Genomic DNA, 22317 nt, shown 5'->3' on the forward strand with positions numbered 1-22317 from the left:
GAAAGTGTTTCCTCACCATCGTTTTCATGAATCGGAGAGAAACCTTATGACACTTAGATTTTATGGTGTATGAGTTCCTATCCATATGAATTTTGTCAAAACCATAATCACAAGACAAGGTTACTGACAAATCCACACTTGTATGGATTAAACTTGTGCAATCTTAAATTCTTGCCATTTGGCAGCTCAAGGGCCTGCCATTGCTTCCAAGTAGCTGTGCAACCAATTGAGAACTCTCAGAACTCCTATGCAAAGCCAACTTGAATAGGGACAGACATGTCGACACGATAGGTTATAAACCTCAAGTCGTGTGCTAGTGAAGAACTTCAGGTTTTTATTCTTGATTAGTTCTTGAGACTTTCAAGACCTTTAAGAATCCCACTGTCCTCTTGACATATAAGACTTTCTTGTCAGATATTCAAGAGATAGTGTGGATTCTAATCAAGACAAACACTTCACACAATTGGCCTTAGTTGGTCTTTGTTTTATCCAAAACATCACAACTTACCAATTTCAAATGTACAAGAGTAGAAAACTTTTACTCTTACATTTGACAAGTGTTTTAAATCTTCTTTAAGACATGTCACTTAAGTTACAATCTTAGAGTATAACTCTAAGAATTGTTTTTGGAACGAAGTATAAATCATCTTCTTGATTTAACCACTTCAACAATTCATAGCTCCTCTTCTTAGCTACCAGAATGCACTTAGAGGATGAATTGTGATAAGGTCTCTTAATAATTAAGATGATTATATAACATGATACTAAAGTACTCTCCCATCTTTTCAGATTTGAGAAACTTTTATCTTTCTGCCTAAGTTGATTCTTCTTATTCGCTCTACCATACATTGAAACCTTTTCCAATGTCTCAGAATTACACTTAAGCTTGTAAGTATAACCATATTTACTGAATTTTAGTAAATAATGACGAATAGTCTTAACGATTATTTGTGGTGGGCTTGATCAGTGCACAAGAATGTGTACTCGATCCTTTACTTGACTCACACATCCATGTGAACAAGTAGTTAGTCTTAAATTTTCCAATGCTTGAAAGTTCTTATTCATCATGCTATACAACTTGCATGATTCCAAGTTTCTATCCAACTGAAACTTAGGTGATGAGAATCTTTCCTTATTTGGTAAATTTAGACACTACCACAAATGAAAGAATCAAATTCATATTTCCACTCTTGCTCTTAATGGAATCTTATAAGCAACAAAAGTTTTCACAAATGCCATTGTAAGGATATTTTAAAATAAATAAAATAAAAAAAAATTTCTTTTATTTTAAAACTTTGCGGAAAAACTATCCTTACAATGCAAAAGCACATGAAAACTTTGTTGTTATTTATTCCTAAGCAATATATCATAACTCTTAAGCAGTAGCTCAAGAATCTGATCTTCAAACTATGCGATAGAAATCCATCTATGCCATCAGATTCAGCATATTCTTTCTTTAAGTTTTTCACTTTTTCTTTGATTCTTAAAACATCAACATGTGACCCAGTCACATCATGTATCAAGAATCTCATAATAGAAACTTAGCAGAGTTAGATAGTGGACTTTACCCAAAGTAGAGTCAAACTTATTGACTTTAATATCCTTAGGTAAATTTGGCAGCTTCGCAACCAATGCCCCTTTCTTTGGCAATAGACCCTTGATAATGGGACTATCTCAGACTTAGCCGTTCTCTTTACCATTTGGTCAACCGAGTTGACTATGGCCGATCCCTTTCCATTGGGAAGAGAGAGCTTTACTGGATATCCAATGTCATCATTGTCAATGTCCATAAAGTTTTAGGAAGTTGATCTTAGCAAATAGATAAGATCATTAAGGGTCTTGTCATAGTCTGTTTCATAGGAGTCCCAAAGGAAATCACTATATGACTTAGAAAATAGTTGAGTCACCAACTTTCTCAAGACTTTGACACCCAACTCTCCCGGCTTGTCAATATCTGACTACATCTCCAAGATGTGATCACATATAGATCTTTGCTTGAGTGACCTTAAACTTTTCAGGAACTTGTGGGTTAGGGAGAATAATTGGAGGATGTGAAAGAAGTATGATTTCCATGGGACATCATCTTCATTTAGGAAAACTTGTTTCAAGAGATTTGGGAAGATCATCTTTTGGGAGATATTCAAGAGAGTTGATTTAAAGTCCTTAATATAACACCCAATATGAAATATTAAGGCTAGGACCCAACAACCTATTTATAACTGGAAGAGGGATGCCGTAATCCAAGTTATAAAGTAGTTGAAGGTAGGTAAATGACGATTTACCAATTTCCACCATGAAAAACGAAATATAATTAAGTTTTAATTGGATTTGAAACTCCTAGATCTTTTGAGATACATTGAACTTTCAATGGCATGTTTGAATCTCGATTGTGCCCTCTCAAGTTTGTGACTGGGATGCCGAGGATCACAAACAAGGTGTGAATAACCATACAAATTGACTTGGTACCCTAACAATATTACCTAATCGATGTGCCGGTTAACCACACACGCTCCACCGATCTATAATAAAGTTAAGTTACCCTTTGCCACTCTTACTAGTCCATGTTAGTGTGCCGGTTAACCACACACGCTCCACTAACGACTTGGTAAGGTACAAAGTGTAATTTTATGGGCTAGCACCAAATTCACATTTTCCTAAGTAACTAAGATTGGGAATTTACAAGTGTTTAGTTACTTAGTATTTATCATTAATACTTTTAATGAAGGGAGAATTATAGTCCTTTCCTACCCGTTCGACTAACGACCCTCCACCAGTCAAGGAAGCGGTGGGTGAGAGTGGACACCCATTAAACTGCCATTTTATAGGCAGTAACCTTATACCCTTATAGACCGGCTTCGTGAATGAGGCCTACTAACGGTAAGATTGACTTTATCTATATAATTAAAATTATAATAATAGTATAAGGGTTTGAATTTTAACTTTTAAAATTCTAAGGGCTAACTTGGAATTAAAGTATTCATAAGAGAAAACTTTTCAAATTCCAAAACTTGAGGGCAAGTTTTGAAACTATTCAAAACTAATTAATTCCATAACTTATGTGTTTAAATTAGTTTTAATTAAAAAACTCTTCAAGTTCCATAACTTGATGACAAGTTATGGAAGACTTTAAACTAATAAAAGAATGTAACTTTTCTTTATTTTGTAATTTATGGAATTAATTAAGGTTACACATTTTATTACTTAATGAAGTGACTCTTGAACCTCCATATCTTGAGGACAAGACTCTTCATTTTTTGTAACCATTACCAACCTTTATGAGTTTTATGAAACTTAAATGTGACTTTTCATATAACTTGAGGACAAGTTACAAAAACACATTTTAGAATCAACTCTTAGATTAAAATGGATTGAAAACACATAATCAATTAACTTTTCTATTAATCTAAGCAACTCATAAGAACAAGATAATTCAAATCAAACTTTTTCATGTAATTAGCCTAATCACTAAACTAATACAAAACATGAATCTATTGACAATTATCTTTGAAATTGGATTAGTATGAACATTACCACATCAAAAACAAGTTTATAAGTTCAAAAACATCTTAGGGTAATGTTTCTAGTCCATTTCTAGCCAAAAAACTCGAAAATATGCTGTCTGGGGCTCCTACTCGTCGAGTGTATCAACCTACTGGCCGAGTAGGATGATTTTCTTCATGGACTCGGCGAGTTCATCAGTGGACTCGGCGAGTCCAGTGCCCAGAATGCCCGAAATTCGACTTTTTCAGCATTTTTCAGCAATTTGCATCAAGTATAATTGAAAACAAGCCAAGGCTCTGATACCACTGTTGGGTTTTGAGCATTCTAACACTCCTAAGTGTACATGCAACCCTAAATACCTTGGATCTATGTTTTCTCTATTATACACGCAAATATGATTATCCAAGGTATTATCCTAACTAGCATACCAAAACATTGATACTAGGATAATAAAATAGATAGAATACATTCCTTGTTGTTGTTGCTTGACTCCATGAAGCTTGAGAGCCTAGTGCCCCAAGTGTGACACCTCAAATGGTTCACACAACATCATGAACTCTTGGAATAACCATGACAAGAAGACATACATGTTCAAATCGGCTAGCCCTCAAAATATGTATCACTAGTGCCCATTTCTTGAACTAAAGGGGTTCTTATATAGTGTGGCTATTAGGGTTACACCATGTAACTCATGACTTTACCCATTCCTTATGCTCCATGGGTTTTAACCTCCATGGAGTATCCATGGATCACCACATGGGTTAAACCCAACATAAAGGAATCTTGGATCATAAGCCCACATATATAAGAATGAATGATTTACACAATCAATCCCCATATATTTAATTAGTCTCTTTTTGATCAGTAAATTAAGTCAAAATTAATTCTTGATCAATACTAATTAAATAACATGATTTTATATTAATATATTAGAACTTATAATATATTAATATGTCACAAAATGTCTTTTCCTCATAAACGGTCTATCCAAATGTTCCGATGCCATGCAACCCAAATGGACCATGCCGAGTCGGGTCAAGTACATACCAATTATAGTTATGGACTTAGACACTAATCCAACAAAAACTAAAGATCCCGATTAGTAGGTCTATAATGACTGAGTGCATACGCTAAGGTTATACATAATTAAAGATATTATAGACTCAGAATCTATGACTATTGCTTTATTTCCTATTCCTTGTTTGGTTGTGGACTTAGAGTAGAGTCATTTATTCGAAGGTCTATTCTATCTCAGATTATGTATAACTGGTATGCACTATGTGATTATAGACGTGACTAATAAGGATCACCCCTATAAGTAATTATAGGATTAGACATCTATTAATTATCTCTTTTACCCCTCCTATCCTCGCACATATAACATAGCAAGATTCTACTTACCAGGCGACCCCTACCTTCCCAACCAGGGAAATGGTGGATGGTTATGAGAAGAATCAGAAGAGGAACCGGAGGTAATCAACCCTCCATGCATAGCCAGGGTTCCCGCGAACCGTTTCGACTACATCGGATCTGTGCCCCGTTGGGAAACCGTGATCGAGGGTTGGAGTCGACAGCAATGACAGCAGTCACCATTTGGAGACCAATGAGGTTGCTATGACCTCAACCACGGGGGACCGACTGACAGAGCCCTCCCGGCGAAGACCCGGCAAATCGCGAACATCGGGGATTAAAACAGGGAGCCTACAAACCGAGTTCGGAAACTGTGCGCTACTACAGACCCTACCATCTCACGTACCCGAGACTTGGAAAGAGACTGCTATTTCAGAGACCAACTTTCTTTTTAGGACCTTATCGTCGCTCGGGCAGAGGCAAAAGAGTAACAGGGTAGACACACGGTATTCGAAGAGAGAATGGTTGCAACCAAGCGTCGATTAGCAGAGCTGCAAGGTGCATTGACTTTGCCTCAGGCACCGCAAGGGACGGATCGTCGTGAGTAGAGTTCATGCTACTCACAAGACCTTGTAGATTAGGTTCATGAGCATGCGTTGGTGCTACTCTATTCTATGTGTAAGCTCGACACTGTGATTTAAGCGGTTATACTAATCGAGAGATCTATTTGCAATCAAAACTTTTCCTTGCATGGATGTGAGGTAGACCTGCATCGAGGTCAAAATTTTCTCTGAAATCATAATTACTAGAATCATATTAACAAGATGGTCTTAGGACATACCTAATAGACTCGAAGGTCTACTTAGTCTTAATTATATAACTAAGCATACATCAATTGGTCGTAAGAAGGACCTAGCTTGGATCAAATTACAAGGTTTCACTTGGATACAGAACTACTAAAATGCATGGGTTTATTATATATAGACTTTCATTATGGATTGCTTTTAGAACACCATAAGCACCGGAATATGTTACAATTTGAACTAAGATAAACTTAGTTAGAAAACTCGCGACGTATAGCCATTCTAAGGACTCATTATCGTCTCACCTTTAAACATTTTGGTTGAAAGGTGCCTTCTTCGTAGACCTATAGGGTGCGATCATACCAGCACTAATGCATCGGATCCCATCAGAACTCCTCAGCTAAGTGTGTTGGGCAAGGACAGTAACTAGGATAAGTAAATTTAACATTCGTACAAAACTACTTCTACCCATTTCCGTAACTCCATCTCAGGAGTGTTTAACAGAAACACTAAGAATAGTACGACAATGTGCAAAAATTTATATATGTTACTATAAATCGTAAGAATGCACTTGAGATAATCATCCCCACTCACTGAGTTGTTTTTCATCATGAAACAGAACTATGTCTTCACCAAGAGGCAACCAACCAACTAGCAAGGCGCCAACCCTGCAAATAGACTCTGCTACTTGTCAAGCTGCAGTCACGGTAGCCGTGACAGCCGTCATGGCGCAACTCAATGCTAATAACACCAGCAGAGGTGAAGGTGGTGTTGGCAATTCTAACCACAGTAACAATCAAGAACGCCAACGGGTGTCTGCCAACGAAGACGCCTCAGACCACAAACCCAAGAGCAAGAAACGAAAGTTTTGGGACAAAAAGAAGTGCAACCTATCTCAAAGATTCGCTAAAAGACAACAACCCATGGCCACCCCTGCCATTACAACAGCAGTCACGACACATGCCTCGGCATTAGCCACAAGGTCTGTCACCCAAGCACCGGCCAAACCATATAAGGGATCACTCCCAAAGTGTAACAAGTGTGGCTTCCATCACAATGGGGTTTGCCGGGTGATGCACTGTAAAAACTGCAACAAGAACGGACATACTTCCCGCTTCTGCAGGACCCAGACCCAACGCATCGCTTCAATCCCCAATGCCTATGTAAGTCCAGTATGCCACCTATGCGGTGGAATGGGACACTTCAAGAGAGACTGTCCAACTGAGAAGAATGACGAGGGAGCAGGAGGAGTGTGATGAACAAAACAGCAGGAGAAAACAAGGAAACCTTATTAGGACCTTTGTAATGTTTCCAACAAACAAAAACATTTAAGTACCATATGTTTGTAATGAATTTGGTATGCTTGCTAAAATTACCATCTTTCAAAAAGTAGTTAAAATACTCTCTCGTTCAAATCAAATCAAAAACGCTCATATATGACCTTAGGATCATTACAGGTGAGCTGTGACGACTTTGTGCCTACATTGGGGTTAATTATAATCAAAATACTAAAGACTTAAAGCGAATAATTCCGTCCTGACTCTTGTTCCATGTCTAGTAGTGGGGTTAGGGTGGAGCCACTCACTCGACGATTTCACCAGTATCAAATTACATGCGACTTACATATACCGCTCGATCATAGAGTGACCTATCAGGGATAATGATATCAAGTATCATTACTAGCTATCAGAACACACTTACTACCAGTGCTAGTTGTTGTGGTATGAATCATTTGCAGTAATAATAACATCAATCAAAACGGAACGCACTGAAAAGAAACACAAGATAAGCTATCACTCTAACGAACATCTCTTGCGAATACAGCTTAACACATGTTTTACCTAAAAAGATACTGTTGTCGCCATTCAATTTCGATTGGCATAGTCCTCATCTTCCCGATTAAATGGCTACGAAAGGACCCTTCACCTAACCCACTGAATATCGAAAACCTTCGTCTCTCATAAACACAAATCCGACACGGACCTCCGGGTCATCTCTCGCTGTGAAACCCCAAAACACTCACCAGAGGAGTATTATACCTTCCGAAACCTTACCACAAGTATTTCCAGAAGACCCTTCGGGAATGTCACGCATGCAGCAGATAAGGTTCAAGCACAGAAGCTTGGGACGAATACGGTTAGTCTATCACTACTAAGTGTATACGCGAGGATAATGTATAATTAGGATTCTACGGACATTGGATGTATGTTTCCGCCCTATTTCCTGCTCCTTGTCTGGTTATGGACTTGGGGCAGAGTCAACCATCCAACTGTCTTGCCAATCTTAAGTACATACGACCTATATGCGCAAGTTAATGATAGATGGACCAGGTACGAGTCCTGCCATGAACTTCGGGACAAGGCTACCCAGGAGTACGAGTGAACGTCCTATCATCCAAATAAGTCCAGTCGCGTAAACCAAACCCATATGTTCCCTACCGATCTAATCAAACGAGAAACACTAAAGCACGCCCTATGCAGCGCTCAGAGGAGAAGTTATCACCTCTGACTTAGTACAAATTCGAGAAAGGCTGAAGGCATCTTGAGAACACGGCAAAACCCGAATAAGTCTTATCTTCTATATAAAAATGCATGGTTTTTACTAGTGAATATATGATGGCTAGTGTAAACATTATGGTCATATACCATTAAGATTCTATGGACTTAGAATGTGTGATTCCGCCTCATTTCCTGTTCCTTGTTTGGTTGTGGGCTTAAGGCGGGGTCACTCATCCGAACGCCCTTGCAATCTTAATGATATACGATTAGCTTACACCAAGCGATTATAAAAGACCTGGTAGGACTTATATGGCAAATTTCATCACAAATTATTGAAGCATTCGTAATACTGGTACTCGCAAATTACATTATAAAATATTCATAGTGGTAATACCAAGTATAAAGCGGAGAGCATAAAGGCACACGTAGAATACACTATCATTCCAAAACAACAACTCCTTTTAAAACGACTCAGCTCAAGTTACAATAATAAATTCCAAGGTCGTCATTCAACATCAGGCGGGTTGTTCCCCACCATAATCAATTTCTTGTACTACGAAAAGTTCCCCCATCTTTCCTCCAAATTCTTGAAGTCCCAGTCGAAACACTAATTTCGGGACGAAATTCTTTCTAACGGGGGGATGATGTTGTTGGATAAGGTGTCTAAGTCCATAACTATTTCTGGTATGTACTTGACCCGACCCGGCATGGTCCATTTGGGTTGCATCGCACCATGCAATTGGATAAACTAAAATGAGAGAAATAACACTTATGGTTTATTAATATATTATAAGTTCTAATATATTAATAATATTATTTAATTAGTTTGATCAAGAATTAATTTAGAATTAATTAAGTGATCAAAAGATAACTAATTAAATATATGGGTAGATTATGTAAATCTTCCATATCTTATATAGTGGGCTAAGAGGCTCCATGGATTATCAAGTTGGGTTCCACCCATAGGATGCTCCATGGATGCTCCATGGGAGTTACAAACCCATGGGTCATGGAAATGAAGAGTCATGACACATTAGGGTTTACATGGTGTAACCCTAGATGTGTCAACACTATATAAGAAACCCATTCTCCACCAAAATCGGCTACACAAATAAACAAGAGGGCTAGAGCCGATTTTGCAAGTGTAAGATTCTCTCAAAGTTTACTCCTTTGCATTTGGTGTTGTGTGAAGCATTTGAGGCATCACACTTGGGGTGCTAGGCTCACAAGGTTTCAAGGATCATAATCAACAACAAGGTAAGTTATTCTATCTTTCATTCAAGTTAAAAATGTTCCCCATGTATGCTAGATAGGAATATAACTTTGGAATTCAACTTTGCATGATTATTAGACAAACATAGATCCAAGGTTATTAGGGTTGCATGTACACTTAGGAAGTGTTAGAATGCTCAAAACCCATCAGATGTGACAACCGTCAATTTTTTGCCAAGTCAAAGTCAACTAAAGTCAACAAGTCAAACCGGTCAACTCATCTAACCCTTGTATATTAGGGTTTCCATTATGTTCCTTATTGAACAACTCGCAATCTTAATACAAAGTATCACTTAGAGTTTTCACGTGTTCGGAAATTCTAAACCCTAATCAGGGCAAGTGATGAAACTACTCGATAAAACATTATTCCTTAACCCTCGGGGGCATATAAAAATCATAACGAGACTTAACGAGGTTTACAAACCTTGCGTTACGAAGCCAAACACTCAAAAAGGTCATAAGAGAAGTCTCTCCCAATCTCTTTCACTCTATCTCTCTCTACCTCAAATCTCTCCCAAATCTCTCTAAGTATGTGAAATCTCTCCCAAATCTCTCTAAGTATGTGAAATCTCTCCCTAATCTCTCGAAGTATGTGGAATCTCTCCCAAATCTCTCTAAGTATGTCAAATCTCTCCCAAATCTCTCTAAGTATGTGAAATCTCTCCCAAATCTCACGAAGTATGTGGAATCTCTCCCAAATCTCTCTAAGTATGTGAAATCTCTCCTAATTCTCTCTAAGTATGTGGAATCTCTCCCAAATCTCTCTAAGTATGTGAAATCTCTCCCAAATCTCTCTCTGAATGAGAAATCTCTCCAACTATGCGAAATCTCTCCCAAATCTCTCTCAAAATCTCTCTCAACTTTTTATAATCACTCGGGGCATCCCGACCCTCGACTTAGTCGAGAACCGCTCGAAAACGGAAGTCTACGCGAAAAACCCTCTTAAGGAGCCGAACCTTCTTAGGAACCGAACCTCCTGAGAACCGAAACTACTAAGGAACCGAAAGTAACCTTCGGTCCGAGAGGCCACCTTCGGTCCGAGAGGACTACCTTCGGTCCAAGCCTTCACCTTCGGTCCGAGATGCACAGCCTAAGGAGCCGAACCCTACTCTCGGTTCCCCCATCAACCTTCGGTTCTATGCTCCTAAGGAGCCGAACCTTCGCACCTTCGGCCCTGAATTTCGGATTTGGCAATTTTCACCCGGTTTTCGACTACGACTTCATTTTAGGCCCGTTTTACATGATTTTAAAACGGGATTTTCACCCAAAATCATATTTTAACATATAGAACCCCATACTTCATAATTAATCACGTTTTTGGGGTATAATCCTTATCCAAGAAGAGTGGGTGGGATATTATTGGTGGAGTGTTGACTTTACTTTAGTGTATGACACAAGCAACCACTCATGCCCACTCCATGACCAGCCCTTGTCCTTCCACCATACCTAGTCCTTCCATAGTACTTTTCCCACCATTTTTCAGCCACACACTTGGTCAAGAGCTGGAAAACTCCCCTCTCTCCTCACATTTCTCTCATTTTTCCACCATAGAACAAACTTCATTCTCTCTCACTTTCTCTCTCTAAATTTCGAGAGTCAAGGCTATTCTCCAAGTTTTTCTTCTACTTTTGGTAAGTATTATCATCCTTCATATGATTATTTCACTCCTTTCTACTCAAATCATAGGTTTCTTACACAAACTTCATCATATTTGTGTTAGAACTTCGAAAAATCATAATAAAAATTAAAGACTTCTAAAAATCATAATAAAAATTATAATTTTTAACACAAGTTAAAGACTTCTAAAAATCATAATAAAAATTATGAATAAACTAAACACATTTTTTGAACTCTCAGAATTTATGGATTCAGTTTTCGACTTCGTATGATTTTTCTATGATTTTTCTAAAACAGTGCTGAAAGGTTAAAAACTAGTTAACAGCTTACAACTTTCATAACACTTTGTAGTATGTTGAGCAAAGTGTATAACCATAAGTTCTAAGTATTGAATGTATTTTCTTGTTAGTTTATCATCATAAACTGAAATTTAGTCATTCATGATAATGTTTACTCATTCATTTCGAACACATATAATAAACTACAATAAGCATAGTTTATGGATTTTTACTACATGAAAAAGGTTTTACTCTCAAAACAAATGGGTTTTTCATATACTACATGATAAACTATAATAGTAATAGTTTAAGGATTTCATATCACTAATTTATTCATAAAAGGTGATTTTACTTCCTCTACGAAAGAGGTTTTAATATCAAACTATGTGTAAACTAGTTAACTTAGGTTGTGAGGCAATTCTCTCCCCGTACGTTCGAGTACGGGATTCCAATTCCTGTAAGTTATAACCAGAGTCTCTTGTAGGGAGAGCGTGATAATTGTGTATAGATCTATATTGGGATTGACACCCCATACCTCGCTGCTAGCTACAGCCGGACCGACAGGTCTGCGGGTGACATGTGTCATAGTATCTTAACGTCTGAAAAACGTTGTGCAGGTTATTTCTCGTCATAGTATGGTTATAGCGACTCACATAGGGAGTTAACAATCTTTCAAGTTTACATGGAAAATTCTACTTTAAAAAGGGGTTTTACTTGTAAATTAAACGAGTTTATGTCGATTTAAACTTGCATGAGTTACTTTAAGTATGGAAAAATACTTGTACATTTTGGTCTTGACATTCACGACTACATGACTTTTATAAGGAAAATATTGGATTTTCTTTGGAAACACATTACCATTATGAACATTATAAGTACAAAACACACACATATTCTCGGTCCTGGGATTTAGGACTACATGACCTTTATAAGGAAAATATTGGATTTTTTGGAATCATACTCTATCGTATTTACAAGGAAAACGGCTTTTTCCTCAAACAAAACTCTTATGAACACACCAACTTAATTGTTGACACTTTTTCAAAACTACTTGTATTCTCAGGAAATCAGTGATACAGGAAATCAACAGCATTTTGAGGATGGGATGTTTAATCGTCAAACAGTTCATTTTGTCATCATAATGTAATTGATTTTGAGACATGTAAACATATACTATGGTGTAACCTATTCAATTATATTTATGATGGTTGTATTTACTTTGAGCTCTATTATACTCGTTGTTGTGATACAATACATGAAGTCCTCCACCCCCGGACGTTTCCGCCATCCTTGGTTTGGAGGTGTGACAGTTGGTCCATAAACTCGTCGAGTTCTATGATCCTTAACACCCTGAATCTCAATCCCACTCATCGAGTTCTTTCATGAACTCATCGAGTTCCCATTCATACAGAGTCGAGACATTTTGCTCGCAACTCACCGAGTTCCTCCTTGAACTCGTCGAGTTCTTCAATCTTCAAACCCAATAACATGTCCAACTCGCTGAGTCATCTCCTAGACTCGACGATTTTTGGCCAGTAACAGAAAAGGTTGGGGAACTACGACCCAACTCGTCGAGTCATATGAACAACTCGTCGAGTCCCCCATAGTCTAAATCCATTTAGTCGTTTGCAGTTGGGCTCAATGCTTCTAAACCATAGATCTAGTCCCCTAGGGTCGATATATTACGTAAAGTTACTAACTTTACGTCCATACATGGGTTATTTAGCTCAAAAGGCCCTAAAAGGTGGTTCACAAGTTGTATGGGACTCCCATGGCCATAAAGTTGGCACATTTATGCCATGGAGTCCATCAATGGCTCTAGATCTGAAGGTTCTTTCCACAGGGGATATCCAAATCCCAAAGGCCACTATTATTGAACCAAAACATGGAGAAAAAGCCCTAAAACTAGATCTAAACACTTAATAAGCAAGGTAAGAGCTTTACACCTCAGGTGAACCAGAAATGAAGCTGTACTTCTGGATCCAAAGCTTCTTCCTTCAACCAAGTACTTCTAACTTCCACTCCTTCAAGGAAATACCAAAGAATCACTCTCTTTTCACTCACACACACTCAAAAGGCTCAAGATCACGAATTAAGGTTTTGCTGGACTGACGGAGGCGATGAGGGAGGCCACAATGAAGTGTTAAGGTGCTTAAATAGGGTGCAAACCCTGAAAATTAGGGTTTCACTCTGGCAGCCCTACTCGTCGAGTTGAGGCTTCTCAACTCGTCGAGTAGACTTCAAGTCCCGCGTCCAAAATCCGTTTCTACTCGACGAGCTTGGGGCCTCCAACTCGTCGAGTCCCTTAGCAAAAATGAAAATTTTAATTTAAAATACATACCAGGATCTGGGCGTTACAAATCTCCCCCACTTATTTTAGACTTCGTCCTCGAAGTCTGCTGCATCTGGGAATAGCTCTGGGTAGTGCTCCCTCATCTTGTCCTCTGAATCCCAAGTCCATTCCGAGCCCTTGCGGTGCCGGCATTGCACCTTCACTAACTCAACCCTCTTGTTCCTCAGATCCTTCGTCTTCCTGTCGAGGATGACTACGAGTCGATCGATGTACTTCAGGCTGTCATCCACCTGAATATCCTCTAGAGGCACCACTGCAGAGTCATCCACCAAGCACTTCCGCAGCTGGGAGACATGGAAGGTGTTATGGATATGACTAAGCTCGGCTGGCAGATCCAGCCTATACGCCACCTTGCCCACTCGGGCTATAACCCTGAAATGATCAATGTACCTGGGGCCCAACTTGGGTTATGAGCATTCTAACACTCCTAAGTGTACATGCAACCCTAAATACCTTGGATCTATGTTTTCTCTATTATACATACAATTATGAACATCCAAGGTATTATCCTAATCTAGCATACAAAATAATAAATATAACAAGATAGAATACATACCTCTTTGATGTAGAATGTCTTCATGAAGCTTGAGTGCCTAGTGCCCCAAGTGTGACACCTCAAATGGTTCACACAACACCAAATACACTTGGAATAACTTGAGAGAAACTTGAACACTCCTTGAAATCGTCTAGCCCTCACACTCACACATTAGTGCACGATTTCTTGAGCCATGGGATTCTTTTATATGGTGGCTATTAGGGTTACACCATGTAACTCATAACTTTACCCATTCCTTATGCTCCATGGATTTTAACCTCCATGGAGTATCCATGGGTCACCCCATTGACTTAGTCCAACATAAGGAATCTTGGATCACAGGCCCACATATATAAGAATGAATGATTTACACAATCAACCCATATATTTAATTAGTCTCCTTTTGATCACTTAATTAATTCCAAATTAATTCTTGATCAATACTAATTAAATAACCTTATTAATATATTAGAACTTATAATATATTAACCAACCTTAAGTGTTATTTCTCTCATTATAGTCTATCCAAATGCATGATTCCATGCAACCCAAATGGACCATGCCGGGTCGGGTCAAGTCTTACCAATTATAGTTATGGACTTAGACATTAATCCAACAGTCTCCCACTTGGATAAGTCTAAAACTATTATTGCGTATGACTTCAGGAACCGATCAGCAATCGTAGCTCTCAAAAGCTTCTGTCGAACTCTAACCTTGTCGATGAACTCTGTCCTTTATCAATGACTTGTCCATTAGATAAAGGATCATATATTCCTCCATTCTAGATATCATATGGACTGAGACATGGATTATCAATCATTCTCTCTGTCCATTTGTTGTTTCCCGATTTCCGATTCATGATAACTGACTGATTGAACAAATCAAATCAGTCCTGGCTTGGCCAAGCACTCACATGTATCATCTTTAAATCATCGAGGGGCCCACAGATATCGCTTTTATCCCGAAGGTAAAAGGAATGGATAAACTTCGACTCATATGGCTTGTTCCACTACTTGTTGAATCATACACAAAGGCACGTTTTATAACATCGAGTTACCAATGCGTTTTTGTGCAATCAATGTATAACCAACTCATAGTAACAACTCATATCTCTAGGTTTGAAGAATATAAGATATTATCGTCTCATGATCACTCGTGATAAAATCCATGAAGTAATTCAAATGAGCGCGGGTTGAATCCAATACTCAGAACTTATGAGCACTCATGAGTGTTGTAGCACCACTTTGTCCACCAACTTGGACCTCTATAAACCAACCCATGACAGTCTTGATTCATATCTACTTCCAACGTATGACCGACTGTGGATGGTTTGAATAACTTAATCATTCAGGAAGAGCGACTTAGTTATTCTGGAAGTCAAAACATGCAAAGTGAAACACAAGAATAAATGAATCAAATATGGTATCAAACCCTATGAATATAAATAAACACTTTTATTTATCACCATACTGATTACTCATTATTCATTGTTTCGGTTTTATCAACTTTATACTTGAATTTAAAACAACAGTTGTCCCATGCTCCAAGCATGTACACTATGTTTTCTAAACACTAGTAATGCCATACACCAAGTATGCATACTATGTTTGTCTATGATCTTTACTTTGTAAAATAGATCAATTTAACATCACTCCAATGATCCTCTTTTCACAGTCCCAAATCCTTACTGCAAATGCAAGAATTCCAAATTCATGCCATTTACTGAAATATGTTAGATTCTAAACTTATATGCATTGATCCTCTTAATGATTATGCACGAAGTCAGAAAGACTTGACAACAATCATTACAGAGCATTCCAAAGGAGATCAGCTCCTTGGAAACATCCTTCTTTCATTAAGTTTCCTAATCTTACACAGATTGAATAATTTCTAACTTTGAAACATTTCCATATTCCATTTTGACTATCACTTCTGAACAAGAGTTGCCTCCTTACAGATTATGTCAATATGGTCCTTCCAGAATTAACATTATACTTCCAACTGTCCTTGAGCAACCAATCTTTGGTAGACCTTAGATTGTCCTCGATAATTGCTTAATCATTTTAGTCATATCCAATTCTAGACCTTTTCCTTTCATAATGCCCCAGGCATTTGGAAAATTTTAGAAAGGATGAATATAGCACATGTAATCGATCCTATATCCGAAGCATATGGGACACGATTCATGATGTCTCACATAAAGACTAAACCAGTCTTTTGCTATAATATTTCCATTTCAATTTGCCAAGTTCTCAAAATTCAGATTATGAAAAGGGATGCCGTAATCATAATCGAATTTTAGAACGCAAATAATGGACCCATATATAGAATTTCCTTATGTTGAGCCATTCCAACATGAAATTCATATATATATCCTTGATTAAATACGATTAAAATCTCAATCTAAGCTTTTAGAATTGAAATGAAGTATAATTTCCTCTCCCTTAATTATAGCAAAACAACTTTTTCAACCCCTGCAACCTCACGAATTGAAACTTTTGTTTTCTATAATTAACATTGCTAACTTGCAACCTTTGTCATAATTATCATGCTCCCACTAACATGATGATTATTAGCATAACACTTATGGTCCCACTAGCTTTGACATGTACTCAGAAATCAGCTGACTTTCTTACCAAAGTTCAGATTTCTGATACTAGATTGTTTTGATAAAACTTTATCAAAATCATACACCTCTCTTAGATAGCTCACATGTGTGTCTAAACAATTTTAGAACTATGAAAAGGGATGCCGTAATCATAGTCTCAATTGTTTAGACCTTTTCCACTTCTCACAAGTCCATGTTAGTGTGCCGGTAAACCACACACGCTCCACTAACGACTTTGAGAATGCAAATATCACAATTGCTATCTAGCTAAAATCTACTTAGTGAAAGTGTTTCCTCACCATCATTTTCATGAATCGGAGAGAAACCTTATGACACTTAGATTTAATAGTGTATGTGTTCTTATCCATGTGAATTTGTCAAAACCATAATCACAAGACAAGGTTAATGACAAATCCAAACTCATATTGATTAAACTTGTGCAATCTTAAATTCTTGCCATTTGGCAGCTCAGGTGCCTGCCATTGCTTCCAAGTAGTTGTGCAACCAATTGAGAACTCTCAGAACTCCTATGCAAAGCCAACTTGAATAGGCACAAAAATTTCAACACGATAGGTTATAAACCTCAAGTCGTGTGCTAGTGAAGGACTTTAGGTTTTATTCTTGATTAAGTCTTGAAACTTTCAAGAGCTTTAAGACTCCCACTGTCCTCTTGACATATAAGACTCCCTTGTCAAATATTCAAGAGATAGTGCGGATTCTTTATCAAGACTAACACTTTACACAATTGGCCTAAGTTGGTCTCTGTTTTATCCAAAACATCACAACTTACCAATTTCAAATTTACAAGAGTAGATAACCTTTTACTCTTACATTTGACTAGTGTTAACAAGCCCTTTTTAAGATATGTCACTCAAGTTACAATCTTGGAGTATGACTCTAAGAATTGTTTTGGAACGAAGTATGACTCATCTTTTTGATTTAACCATTTCAACAATTCATGACTCCTCTTCTTAGTCATAACAATGCACTAAGATGACTTTAGAGGACCAATTGTGATATGGTATCTTAATCATTAAGATGATCATAAACATGATACTAAAGTACTCTCCCATCTTTTCAGATTTAAGAAACTTTTATCTTTCTGCCATACTTTGATTCTTCTTATTCGTTCTGTCTCACATTGAAACTTCTCCAATGCTACAGACTTATACTTAAACTTATAAGTATAACCATATTTACTGAACTTAAGTAAATCATGATGAATACTCTTCTTGATCTTTTGTGGTGGACTTGACCAGTGCACAAGAATGTGTACTCGATCCCTTAGTCCTTTCCTTATTCACATAAGGAATTAGTCTTAATTTTCCAAGCTGAAAGTTCTCATTCATCATACTATACAACTTGCATGATTCCAAGTTTCGGTCCAATTGAACCTTGGGTGATGAGAATCTTTCCTTATTTGGTAATATTAGACACTACCACAACCAAAAGAATCAAATCCATTTTTCCAATATTGCTATCAATGGAATCTTATAAGCAACAACTTTTCACAAATGCCATTGTAAGGATACTTAAAATAAATAAAATCAAAACCTTTTTCTTTTATTTTAAAACTTTGCGGAAAAACTTATCCTTACAATCCATATGAAAACCTTGTTGTCATCTATTCCTAAGCAATATAAATATCATAACTCTTAAGTAATAGCCCAAAATTCTGATCACCGAACCATGCGATTGAAATCCATCTTCGCGATCAGAATCAGCATGTACTTAATAGAGTCAGACAATGGACTTTACCTGAAGTAGAGCCAAACTTATTGACTTTAACATCCTTAGGTAAATTTGGCTGCTTCGTAACCAATGCCCCTTCCTTTGTCAATAGTTACCTATGGACCCTTGATAATGGGACTATCTCAGACTTCGCCTCTCTCTTTACCATTGGGTCAACCGAGTTGACTATGGCCGATCCCTTTCCATTGGGAAGAGAGAGCTTTACTGGATATCCAATGTCATCATTGTCAATGTCCATAGCGTTTTAGGAAGTTGATCTTAGCAAATAGATAAGATCATTAAGGGTCTTGTCTTAGTCTGTTTCATAGGATTCCCAAAAGAACTCACTATGTGACTTAGAAAGTAGTTGAGCCACCAACTTTCTCAAGACTTTGACACCCAACTCTCCCGGCTTGTGAATATGTGACTACATCTCCAAGATGTGATCACACCTAGACCTTGCCTTGCCAATAGGGCTTGAGTGACCTTAAACTTTTTACGAACTTGTGGGTTAGGGAGAATAATTGGAGGAGGTGAAAGAAGTATGATATCCATGGGACATCATCTTCATTTAGGAAAGCTTGTTTCAAGAGATTTGGGAAGATCATAACTGTCTAGACCAAATATCTTTTTGGGAGATATTCAAGATAGTTGATTTAAAGTCCTTAATATGACACCCAATATGAAATATTAAGGCTAGGACCCAAGAAACTATTTTATAACTTAGAAGAGGGATGCCGTAATCCAAGCTATAAAATATTTGAAGGTAGGTGAATGACGATTCACCAATTTCCACCATGAAAAATGAAATAATTTATTAGGTTTTAATTGGATTTGAACGTCCTAGATATTTGAGATTCATTGAACTGTTCAAAGGCATGTTTCAATCTCGAGTGTGCCCTTCAGGTTTTGTGACTGGGATGCCGAGGATCACAAAACAAGGTGTGAATAACCATGCAAATATACTTGGTACCCTTAATATTTACCCCTTAATCAGTGTGCCGGTTAACCACACACGCTCCACCGATACTATGATAAATATTAAGTTACCCTTTGCCTACCTTGTTAAGTCCAGGTTAGTGTGCCGGTTAACCACACACGCTCCACTAACGACTTAATCAAAGTACAAATTGTAATTTCATGGGTTAGCACCAAATTCACATTTTCCTAAGTAACTAAGATTGGGTATTAATAAGAGTTTAGTTACTTAGTATTTATCATTAATACTTTTAATGAAAGGAGAATTATAGTCCTTGTCCTACCCGTTCGGCTAACGACCCTCCACCAGTCAAGGAAGCGGTGGGTGAGAGTGGACACCCATTAAACTGCCATTTTATAGGCAGTAACCTTATACCCCCCTTATAGACCGACTTCGTGAATGAGGCCTACTAACGGTAAGACTGACTTTACTGTTATACATATATATAAATATTATTAACTTATAATATTATAAAGTATAAGGGTTGAATTTTAACTTTTAAAATTCTAAGGGCTAACTTGGAATTAAAGTATTCATAAGTGAAAACTTTTCAAATTCCAAAACTTGAGGGCAAGTTTTGAAACTATTCAAAACTAATTAATTCCATAACTTATGAGTTTAAAGTAGTTTTAATTAAAAAAAAACTCTTCAAGTTCCATAACTTGAGGACAAGTTATGGAAGACTTTAAACTAATTAATAAAAAAAAATAACTTTTCTTTATTGTAACTTATGGAACTAATTAAGGTTACACTTTTTTTTTAATTTAATGAAGAGACTCTTGAACCTCCATAACTTGAGGACAAGTTATGGAGTCATAAAACCATTTAATTAGAACTAGACTCTTCATTTTGTAACCTTTGCCAACTTTTATGAGTTTTATGATTCTTAAATGTGACTTTTCATATAACTTGAGGACAAGTTACAAAAACACACTTTGGAATCAACTCTTAGATTAAAATGGATTGAAAACAACTATTTCACACAACTTTTCTATTAATCTAAGAACCTCATAAGAACAAGATAATTCAAATCATCAATCTTCAAGAAATTAGCATGAACATACAAACTAATACAACTCTTGAAATTATGACAATTATCTTAGAAATTGGATTAGCATGAACATTACCACATCAAAAACAAGTTTATAAGTCCAAAAACATCTTAGGGTAATGTTCCTAGTCCAATTCCAGCCAAAACAATCGAATATATGCATCTAACTCGATTTTTCAGCTACTTTTGCAAGTATAACAAGAAAACAAGCCTAGGCTCTGATACCACTGTTGGGTTATGAGCATTCTAACACTCCTAAGTGTACATGCAACCCTAAATACCTTGGATCTATGTTTTCTCTATTATACATACAATTATGAACATCCAAGGTATTATCCTAATCTAGCATACAACATAATAAATATAACAAGATAGAATACATACCTCTTTGATGTAGAATGTCTTCATGAAGCTTGAGTGCCTAGTGCCCCAAGTGTGACACCTCAAATGGTTCACACAACACCAAATACACTTGGAATAACTTGAGAGAAACTTGAACACTCCTTGAAATCGTCTAGCCCTCACACTCACACATTAGTGCACGATTTCTTGAGCCATGGGATTCTTTTATATGGTGGCTATTAGGGTTACACCATGTAACTCATAACTTTACCCATTCCTTATGCTCCATGGATTTTAACCTCCATGGAGTATCCATGGGTCACCCCATGGACTTAGTCCAACATAAGGAATCTTGGATCACAGGCCCACATATATAAGAATGAATGATTTACACAATCAACCCATATATTTAATTAGTCTCCTTTTGATCACTTAATTAATTCCAAATTAATTCTTGATCAATACTAATTAAATAACCTTATTAATATATTAGAACTTATAATATATTAACCAACCTTAAGTGTTATTTCTCTCATTATAGTCTATCCAAATGCATGATTCCATGCAACCCAAATGGACCATGCCGGGTCGGGTCAAGTCTTACCAATTATAAATATGGACTTAGACTTTAATCCAACACACATACCCTGAAATCCTTGAAGGAGAGTGTGCGTGTCCCTAACTGGCCAGTTTCCATGTCGCTCCTGAACACCCTGAGATGCTCCTCCATCATCTCGATGATCCATTCCTTGATCGAACCGAAAATCACCGGGGTCGCCTCAAGGATGCCTCTCATAATATCAGACGCGATGAACTTGCGTAGTCCGTCATCAACCGGATCGGAACCTACACCCGAACATGAACATGATCCTGTCCCAGACCCTGAACCTCCTACTCTGTGGTGTGTCACCACCATTCTGAAACAAAACACGTAATCGTCATGGTCATACTTAACCTCGAGACGTATTACACACTCTACAAGTTCATTGGTTCTATCTCAGCCCTCCTTGAATCGACTACGGATCCTCTGCTTTCAATAGTACGGGCCCATACTACCTTCCACATTTATCCGTACTTTCCTCAAGGATTGCCTTGACTTCACCAAGTCCCTTCTACTACTATGCTCGCTGCACTAATCTTATCCTAGGCTTACCCTGGGGTAACTCTGCGACCTACTATCCGCCATCAGCTACATAAGAAATCCCTGCTACCTTTACCTAACTAGATCGCGAATTCCATTACATATCACTAAGACCAGATAATTCTTCAAATGATAGGTCCTACCCTACAACGGTTGGACGCAAACAAGAGCTATGAAATAGGGCTAGACCTATCCTTCTGAAATTATTTAGTCCACACAATATGTAACTTAACGTATTCGTCTACTAGTTAGTTAAAG

The sequence above is a fragment of the Lactuca virosa genome, chromosome 1 (assembly GCF_052849685.1).
Source record: "Lactuca virosa cultivar CGN04683 chromosome 1, Lactuca_virosa_CGN04683_v6, whole genome shotgun sequence".
NCBI classification, from domain to species: domain Eukaryota; kingdom Viridiplantae; phylum Streptophyta; class Magnoliopsida; order Asterales; family Asteraceae; genus Lactuca; species Lactuca virosa.